This window comes from Magnolia sinica, chromosome 18, assembly GCF_029962835.1.
Source record: "Magnolia sinica isolate HGM2019 chromosome 18, MsV1, whole genome shotgun sequence".
Taxonomy (NCBI): domain Eukaryota; kingdom Viridiplantae; phylum Streptophyta; class Magnoliopsida; order Magnoliales; family Magnoliaceae; genus Magnolia; species Magnolia sinica.
Genome location: NC_080590.1, coordinates 41,269,230 through 41,278,428, shown reverse-complemented (window position 1 = coordinate 41,278,428; position 9,199 = coordinate 41,269,230).

Here is a 9,199-nt window from a genome sequence, read left to right as displayed (position 1 = left end):
CATGGTTTTTGGGAAAGGAAATGCTTAGTTAAAACTAGAATTCCATGAAGTGAAGGGGCATGATCGTGAAATGCATGGAAATTACCGTGAAGTGAAGGCGATTGAACAATGAAATGCGCCGAAATAACCGTGAAGTGAAGGGGCATGACCGTGAAATGCGTCGAAAGGACCGTGAATCAACACAGAATAGGTGGGAATGACCGTGATATGCATGGAAATGACCGTGAAGTGAGGTGATTGCACCGCGAAATGCGCGGAAATGACCGTGAAGTGAGGCGATTGCACCGCGAAATGCGCGGAAATGACCGTGAAGTGAAGGGGCATGACCGTGAAATGCGCCGAAATGACCGTGAATCAACACGGAATAGGCGGGAATGACCGTGATATGCATGGAAATGACCATGAAGTGAGGCGATTGTACCGCGAAATGCGCGGAAATGACCATGAAGTGAAGGGGCATGACCATGAAATGCGCCGAAATGACCGTGAATCAACACGGAATAGGCGGGAATGACCGTAAAATGCATGGAAATGACCGTGAAGTGCAGCGATTGGACCTTGAAATGCGTAAAAATGACTGTGAAGTGAAGAGGCATGATTGTGAAATGCGTCGAAATGACCATGAATCAACATGGAATATGCAGGAATGACCGTGATATGCATGGAAATGATCGTGAGGCGAAGCGATTGGACCGCGAAATGCGCGGAAATGACCGTGAAGCGATTGGCTTGATTTTTCGGATTCATTTTAAAATATGCTGGCTTAGGTGATGGACCTTGATTAGATGTCATTTATCCCTGGAGATTTATGTTGGAGAGAAAATATTTTATAAGAAGTTAGACAAGAAACTGATAGATAAGAAGGGGAATTAATATGAGGACAGTGCAACCCAAAAGTTGCATGTTATGCTTTAAGTCTTAGAATTCTTAGAACACTAAACAGGTAATTAGAGCAATCCAAATGTAATAGAAATTTATTTACATATGCTAGTATGGAAGATAATAGAAATTCATGGTTATGCATTATATGATAATAATTATGTAATACCCACAAATCCCAACTGATTAGGATTTGTATTAATTTTGTACCATATTTTTTGTACTCTTTTGGGATGTTTTAATTTTGTACTTTATTATTCATTGTATGAATGATACGAACTCATTTTGGATATAATTGTACTGGTTTTGTCTAACAAAGTATGGTCTTGGTCCATATAAAGTGGAAAGTAGAAACCCCTCATGTATGGTTATTATTATTTAATTTTCTGAATTTTTCCTGATTCTCTTGAATTTCACAAAGTTTTTCGCATTTTGTATCGATATCGACGATCTCGATATAGTGTATTTATAGTGAAAGGCAGTGGCTGATATCTTGCAATATTGTGGGTTAGGAGAAGTATGGAAAAAAGTGCGGTCGTTAGTGAATCAAAGGAAATTTCACCGATGGTGAAAGTAAACCTTCGAGGTTCAATGCAAAAAATATAAAAGAAAAAGGTTCCACACAACTCCATGTGTAACAAATGCCATTTCTAGGGCCACCTTTTATGATACATCACTGCCAAAGGTCTCCTCAAATGATTTCGAACCATCAACGTGACCATATTTCTACTCCATTTGAATAGCCCACATTTGGATTGCTCAAGTTACCTGTTTGGTCTTCTCTCTAAAATTTGGTGTATGCCGAGTGACTTCAAGCTATGTTTTGTTTGCAGAAGTTGTACATTCAGTTGCAGGTTTTGTAAAATTAGCTCCTGGTAATGCAGATTTTGCAAACCAACACAAAACTAAACCACTAGGATAAAAATATATATGGTGGCCAGAATTAGCAAGTTAAGAACCTGAATGTAGAAAAGAAAAAAACCCCGCTACTCTACCATCTCCTTTAATCCAATCAAAATCAGCTGAGATAAGCTCACGGGCTTACTGCAATTCAAAAATCCTGCTGTATGTAGAGAATAAAATCACAGCTAATGGTTTTAAACGAATGATTCTGACTGGTATTACATTTCCATTTAAAGACAAACAGTGAAACTACAACTTCAAATTCCTCAATTGTGTTGAGCTTCTGTTTTGCATCTGAAACTAATCAATTGACATGATCGACATGAGCCCAACCTTGTCCATTCCAACAAGTAATCTGAATTTCAAATGAAACTTTACATTAATAGCCAAAAGGGCATCTCATTGCTCGTGCACTCCAAATACTATTGCTAGTCGGGTTAAGGTTGTGAATATTATTGATTGTTACCACAGTCATCTCCATTAAGCCCTTGCATAAAGCCCATACCACTATCAGAAGCAAGTGTTATGTTAATACCATTGCAAGAGAGGACTTTGTTTATGAAAATCCTCCTGGTCCTTTCTTACTGCATGGATCACATAGTGGATATGGAAGCATCTTCCATATAGATTTCTTCTAAAAGAAAAGCAATCCCTAACCACCCATAAGTAAGGCCTTTCAATGATTCACTGCATTAGCAACAAGGGTGAGAGGATAATTATGTGCATGAGAGAGCTATTACCACAAACTAAAACCATACAACCATACAACAAGGGTGAGAGGATAATTACCTTTCTTACCGCATGAAGTGAAGGGGCATGACCGTGAAATCCGCCGAAATGACCGTGAATCAACACGGAATAGGCGGGAATGACCGTGGTATGCATGGAAATGACCGTGAAGTGAGGCGATTGGACCGTGAAATGCGCAGAAATGACCGTGAAGTGAAGGGGCATGACCGTGAAATGCGCCGAAAGTACCATGAATCAACACGGAATAGGCGGGAATGACCGTGGTATGCATGGAAATGACCGTGAAGTGAGGCGATTGGACCGTGAAATGCGCGAAAATGACCGTGAAGTGAAGGGGCATGACCGTGAAATGCACCGAAATGACCGTGAATCAACACGGAATAGGCGGGAATGACCGTGATATGCATGGAAATGACCGTGAAGTGAAGCGATTGGACCGTGAAATACGCGGAAATGACCGTGAAGTAAAGGGGCATGACCATGAAATGCCTCGAAATGACCGTGAATCAACACGGAATAGTTTGGGATGACCATGAAATGCATGGGAATGATCATGAATTGAAGCGAATTGACCGTGAAATGCATGCAAATGATCGTGAAGTGAAGGGAATTGACCGTGAAATGCCTCGAAATGACCGTGAATCAACACGGAATAGTTTGGGATGACCATGAAATGCATGAGAATGATCATGAATTGAAGCGAATTGACCGTGAAATGCATGCAAATGATCATGAAATGAAGGAAATTGACCGTGAAATGCCTCGAAATAACCGTGAATCAACACGGAATAGTTTGGGATGACCGTGAAATGCATGGGAATGATCACGAATTGAAGCGAATTGACCGTGAAATGCATGCAAATGATCGTGAAGTGAAGGGAATTGACTGTGAAATGCCTCGAAATGACCGTGAATCAACACGGAATAGTTTGGGATGACCATGAAATGCATGGGAATGATCATGAATTGAAGCGAATTGACCGTGAAATGCATGCAAATGATCATGAAGTGAAGGGAATTGACCGTGAAATGCCTCGAAATGATCGTGAATCAACACGGAATAGTTTGGGATGACCGTGAAATGCATGGGAATGATCATGAATTGAAGCGAATTGACCGTGAAATGCATGCAAATGACCGGGAAGTGAAGGGAATTGATCGTGAAATGCCTCGAAATGACCGTGAATCAACACGGAATAGTTTGGGATGACCGTGAAATGCATGGGAATGATCATGAATTGAAGCGAATTGACCGTGAAATGCATGCAAATGATCGTGAAGTGAAGGGAATTGACCGTAAAATGCCTTGAAATGACCGTGAATCAATACAGAATACTTTGGGATGACCGTGAAATGCATGGGAATGATCATGAATTGAAGCGAATTGACCGTGAAATGCATGCAAATGACCGTGAAGTGAAGGGAATTGATCGTGAAATGCCTCGAAATGACCGTGAATCAACACGGAATAGTTTGGGATGACCGTGAAATGCATGGGAATGATCATGAATTGAAGCGAATTGACCGTGAAATGCATGCAAATAACCATGAAGTGAAGGGAATTGACCGTGAAATGCCTCGAAATGACCGTGAATCAACATGGAATAGTTTGGGATGACCGTGAAATGCATGGGAATGATCATGAATTGAAGCGAATTGACCGTGAAATGCATGCAAATGACCGTGAAGTGAAGGGAATTGACCGTGAAATGCCTCAAAATGACCATGAATCAACACGGAATAGTTTGGGATGACCGTGAAATGCATGGGAATGATCATGAATTGAAGCGAATTGACCGTGAAATGCATGCAAATGACCGTGAAGTGAAGGGAATTGACCGTGAAATGCATGGAAATGACCGTGAATCAAAACAGAATCGCTGGGATTGACCGTGAAATGCATGGAATTGATCGCAAAGTAAATGAAATGAATGAAATTGACCGCGAACTGATTGAAATTGACCGTGAAGTGAATGAAATGGATTTTCGACCATAGATCTAATGGAATCTTGAAAAATAACCAGGTTGGTTGGCTAAAGTAGCTTCTCCTACCCCAAAATCATATAGGGTACGTCAAGTAACTAATTTTGGTTTAGGAGATATTCTCGTTAAATGAATAAAGAAATAAATGAAAAAAAGAGAGAAATTTTTTTTTATATGCTTATATATACATATTTATATAAATATGTATTAGAGAAAATTGTAGGTAGAATAAATTTATCCAAGTAAAATTAAAAAAAAAAAAACAAAATTCATAAACTGGCACAGACTACAGTTATGGCTACGGTTATAATCCGTAGCTATTGGTCATATCACCTTCGATACATATCGAATACTCTTCGATATGTATCGAAAATTGCAGGATTTTTGAGGCAAACTCGTTGGACAGTTCTGGACCTTTTTCGATTAATCGAAAGACCTTCGATACATATAAAAGGACATATCGAAATGGCAGGGGCTACGGCTATGGCTACGGTTATAATCTATAGCGTTTCTGGCCTATTTATTTATTATTATTTTATTTTTTACTGTTGTAATCCCCACCGCTTTTTGTGGGTCCTATTATGAGGTATGTGTTATATCCAAACCGTCCATATATTCGACGAACTCGTATTAAGGCTTGAGACGAAAAATAAGACAGATCTAGCTATCAAGTGGACCACACTGTAAAAGGCCGTGGAGGATTGAACGTCTACCATTGAAACCCTTTTAGGGGTCACAGAAGTTTTGGATCATTATGAAATTTTTTTTCCCTCTTCATCCAGGCTTTTGTGACCTCATGAATAGATTGGATGGAAAATAAATGTTATGGTGGGCCCTACAAAATTTTTAACGGTGAAAATCAATTTTCCCGTTGCTCTTTGTGGTGTGGTCCAGTTGATCTTTGGATATGATTTTTTATTTTTATTTTTATAATGCTCCCAAATGATCTCAAAATATGGATGAATGTTGTGGATATAATAAATACGTAACTGTGGGGCCCATGTAACTTTGATATCTTTTCAACCGTTCGTACAACTCAGAGTTCGAGGAGTGTCAGCGTTCGTCTTCAAGCACCACCTATCCGCTTGAAGGAACCAGCGGGGGCTTTTTCGACCTTTGGCAAGCCATCCGTACAGCTGGGGCTTATCTTTGCGAAGTAAAATAAGGTGGGCTTGGTCTCGTAAATAGGCCATAACTGGGTCGTACAGGCGCAAATGACGAATTTCCTCGCAAGGAGGCTTATGCCTTTTGGTAATTCCAGGCTGGTTCATCTGGGTTCGTGTTCTCTTGCCATCCTGTCGCTTGTGTGCCTTGGGTTTTACAATCTATCTCGATGGATGTCTACGTGGTGCAATTTTATCTGTACACGTGTTTTTCTTAGTATCTAAATGAAGTCAACGGGTAGGATCTAATTCCGTTCAAAGAGGTGTCTAGAGCCCAAAAATAAGGCAGACCCAAATCTCAGGTACAACACACCAAAGGAAATGGCGGGCGTATAAAAGTTTTGGATGGAGCTGATATTTGTATTTTCGCTAGTAAACATTAGAATGGGCCCTAGGAAATTTTAACGGTGGTCGTTCAATCGCTACTTATTTTCTGTGGTGTGGTCCACCTTAGATTTGGATTTGCATTATTTTTAGGCTCACCCTCTAAAATAAGATTGCAAAATTAATGGACGGCGTAGATAAGACGTATACATCATGGTGGGGCCCACGAAGCTTTTCAGGCAGCATAGAGTACCGACGGGGTGCTGTGTGCTATAACTCAATACGCATTCCGATTCGAGTAATTTACGACTGTACGACCCATTTATGGCCCAATTAGGAGACTAAGCCTACCTCATTTTCCCTTGCGAGAATACGCCCCAGTTGTACGGATGCCTTTCCAAAGGTCGAAAATGCCCCCTCCTTTTCAATTTTAGTCCACTGTCTCATTTACACCCAAAAACACGTCCGGACTCGTGTCTATCAACCCTATCTCTTCTTTTCACGTATTTTCTTTACTAAATCGTCGTATAATCTTCATTTTCTTCACTAAATCGCCATATAATCTTCATCATACTATCACATTACATATTCCCTGTTACATTCTCCTTTGGCCCAAGCGCATTCTTTTTACGAATGCACGTGAAACCTTGAAGACCTTTCTTCAAAGAACATGTTTAACATCAACACACTCTTATTCTTTTTCTTGAACACGGATTTCACTGAGTATTAGGGAGTGATTGTAGTTTACGTTCAACTACTTTGAAGTTTAAATTTTAGGTAAATTCATAATTGTTTACATAGAAGACCATCGTCAATTTCACGTGGTCAATATCATGCATTGCTGAGTCAATTTTACGTGGCTATCCAATTAGATGAAGTATCGTGGTCAATTTCACTCACTTTCGGGTCAATATACTGAATTGATCAGTCAACTTCATACACTACTTGGTGATTTTCACGCAATTTATTGTCAAATTGTAGTGCGTTTCTGTAATACAACGGTGAATCTGTAGTGCATTTAGTGTAATACGTTTGTAAATGTTATATATTGAATACATTCGTTGCTTTCTTTGAGCCTGTTAGGTTTTCCATAATCCAGGTAAATCGCCGTAAAGAAGTAATTATTACATTTTTTCACTTGTTTGGAAATGAGTGAGTAATTTCACCTAGAAAACCGGTCCAAAAATGTTGCCTTAAATCCATGGGCCCATCATAATGTATATAATATATCCATGCCATCCATCTGTTTATTTAGAATATTTTGAGGCTAGATCCGAAAAAAATCGGAATATTTAATGTTCAATTGGCCCACATGAAAGGAAACAATGGATTTAATTTGTCCACTATTGAAAGTTGATTCTTGTACTGGGCCCACATTGAGGTTTATTCACCATCTAACCCATTCATAGGGTCACATGGACATGGATAAGTGAAAAGTATAAATATAAGCTTGATCTAAAATTTCTAAGGCCCTCAACAAGTTTTTAATGGTAAGCATTCAATTCTCATGGTTTCGTGTGGTGTGGTCCACTTGACATTTTGATTTGCCTAATTTTTGGGGTCATGCCTTGAATTCATTTGGCATAATGTATGGGCAGTAAATTCCTCGATTTATGAGTCAGCATTGGGAAAGATCTTACCTTGGTAAATAATGATTACTCATTTACAAGATAATTACACTTGAGCCAGAAAACCAAACAGGCCCTGAAATTGCGAATTGTTATCACTACGATTCAAATTTCCAATAAGACATTCATTTGACGGTCAATTCCATTCATTTCACGGTCAATCCCCTTCACTCCACGGTCAATTCCACGCATTTGTACGGTTAATTCCATGCGAATCCCCCTAACCTCACAGTTAATTCATTTCATTTCGCGGTCTACATTGGGAAAGATGTGGTAATTACATAGGTAAATAATTATTACTTGTAATTACATGGTAAATACAAGTGAGCCCAAAAATCAAACGGGACCTGTTCACTTACTTTGCAGTCATTTTTAATCCTTTCAGGACCTAGAATTGAATGATAATTCATCGCGAAAAATGTGAACCTTCCCTGGATGTGAGTAAAATTAACTGTAAAGTAAGTAAAAATCATCGCGAACTGAGTGGCATATATCCCTGTAATTTAAAACTTTGCAAATCTAACCGTTAAGCCTGTCATATTTGAGCTGGTACAATGGTGGATTTCCTACTACCCGGTTAAATCCACCATATACATGTGAATACTAAATGAGTTATATTTTTGTGTTTGTTTTCAAGAAATGGCTTTGGTAATCATCCTATGCTCATATGGTGGGGAGTTAATTTGTCAAAATGACCGTTATACGTACAAGGGTGGAGAATCGAAAACTACTGCTGTATGTGTTGACATTCCATATGAACAGCTTCCATTGAAAATGTACAAAATTGCAAAAAGTAGACCTGAGGATTACGATATAAGGTTGAGGGTATTGTATCCTTGCACAAACCAATCAGTCCCTCCAACTATAATTGAAGATGATGACGATGTGAGAATGTTCTTGACAGCACAGCTGAATCATTTGGATCACTACATCCTTTTATTCATCGAGACAATGCAACGCGTTAATGAACCAGTACTCGAAGACCCGGTCGGTTATAGTGGGTTCGAACATGACGCCCCAGTAGTAGGAAGTTTGGGTGAGGAACATATCTTTAATTACGAATATAAGTGTTCACCTTCACAGGTTCCTCTAAGCAACACTCCGGTACCCGTGCCGGTTCATACATCAAACTTGATGACAAGTCAAGGTCATACATCAAACTTCATGACAAGTCCAATGAGGGTGTCGGCTGAAGTGAACATCAAACCTAAATATATGGCAACACCTTCATTTACGAGAGTAGATTTGCCCTCAACATCCAACATTGGAAATGTGAGTGGAAGCGACATTCCATTGCCTGAGCAGGGTCGATCATTGGACTTCACCACTAGGCTTCTCATCGTTCCTTTTGAGGATGCTGGTTTCACCAATGCGGACCTTTCACTGTATTCATGTCCTTCTGATGACCTGATTGATATAGCCATTGGCCAAACGTTTAAGGACAAGAGCCGGTGTAAATATATTTTGAGCCAATTTGCAATCCGCAACAACTTTCAATACAAGGTGTTGTATTCCACATCCAAGAAATTCACCGTGGCATGCATGGAAGATAAGTGTGAATGGAGGGTA